The sequence below is a fragment of the Pituophis catenifer genome, unplaced genomic scaffold, assembly GCF_029215685.1.
Source record: "Pituophis catenifer annectens isolate HBS135680 unplaced genomic scaffold, rPitCat1.0.hap2 SCAF_2, whole genome shotgun sequence".
Taxonomy (NCBI): Eukaryota; Metazoa; Chordata; class Lepidosauria; order Squamata; family Colubridae; genus Pituophis; species Pituophis catenifer.
Window position 1 is genome coordinate 26,828,415 of NW_027256882.1, and position 1,497 is coordinate 26,829,911.

The following is a 1,497-nucleotide window of genomic DNA, read 5'->3' on the forward strand; positions in this document are numbered from 1 at the left end:
CTGTCCTATGTGGATCCTTCTATGAATCACAAGGGAGCTATTCTGACCAAAGCTTTTGCCACATTCAGAGTATTTATATGGCTGATCTCCAGTGTGGATCCTCTTGTGATTTGAACTCTGTACTTTTCCCACAATAGGCTTTCTGAAGGAAATGGAAAAATTTTTTTTTAATTTCTGCTTCAATTTGCTTTGCTTTTCAATGTTGCTTGTTATTCTCAGTTGTCCAGTGTTGTTATATTGGCATCTTTGTCTGTAAGATTCGAATGAAAGTGTGAGTTTTATTGTTTATAAAAAGATTACAGAAGATGTGAAAAAAAGTAGTACAGGTAATCCTTGAGGTAAAACAGGCCATTCAACGAAAGTTCAAAGTTACTACACCCACACACCCAATGCTAAATACGAATGTTTCAAGGTTGAAATTTTGCAGCCCCTCCCCCCAATGGTCCATCCACCAGCTGCAGAGATGTTGCAGCATACCCTCCCACCTATTTCCCAAACATCTTGCCCGGTCAATCCTCAGAGGCCCCAGACCACAGTACATTGGCCTGCTTTGTCAATATTTTGCTTCTAGGTATTGCTCCCCAACCTCACTCCCCTTCTTCATTCACTTACTTAATTTTTGACGAGCTCAAAAAGTCAACTGAGCTACGTGGCAGAATCAAGATGATTTACGATCTATTTTGTTTCCATGGCAATCCTTTCGCCCCACCCAGCATAAATTGGTAGTGATTTACCTTGCCTGGGGAGGAAAGGATTCCCATGGAAGTAAAAAAGATGAGATTTCTTCTTTGCTCAACCAGTGTAAGACTAGCATAAAGCCTAGCACTGGTGGCGCTAAGGAGAAATCATGTCTATTTTGTTTTTTTGTTTTTTTGTGTTTTTTTTTAAATGAAATTTTATTGAATTAAGAATATATTACAATTCAAAGTATACAGTTCGGCAATGTGTAGTCATATTGTATATTTACAAATGCGGTGTCTAATCAATTATCTAATTAATTATACAGTTTATACAAAAATTCTTATATATGAAATTAATTACTGTTTAATTAAGATATAATAATATATAGGATTAACTAATAGTTGTGTGTTATTCCTCATGAGTATTAACTTTTGCATTTAATTTCCAACCATGTCTATTTTGATTCCATTGCAATCCTTTCCTTTCCAGCCAGCATAAGCTCCTGCGATTTCTTCTTAGTTCCACCGGCACTAATTTTATGGTGGCAGCGCTAAAAAGAGATCATAGTGGTTTACCCTGGCTGGGGAGGAGAATATTGCCATGGAAACAAAAGAGATCGGATTTCTTCTTCTCTCTATCAGCGCTAGGTTTACTCTAGTCTTTTGCTGGTAGAGCAAAGAAGAAACCCCATCACTTTTATTTCCATGCAAGTCCTTTCCCCTCCACAGCCAGGGTAGACCACTATGATATCTTCTTAGCACCAGCAGCATAAAACTAGCACCGGCGGAGCTAAGAAGAAATCGTAGCTAAGAAGAA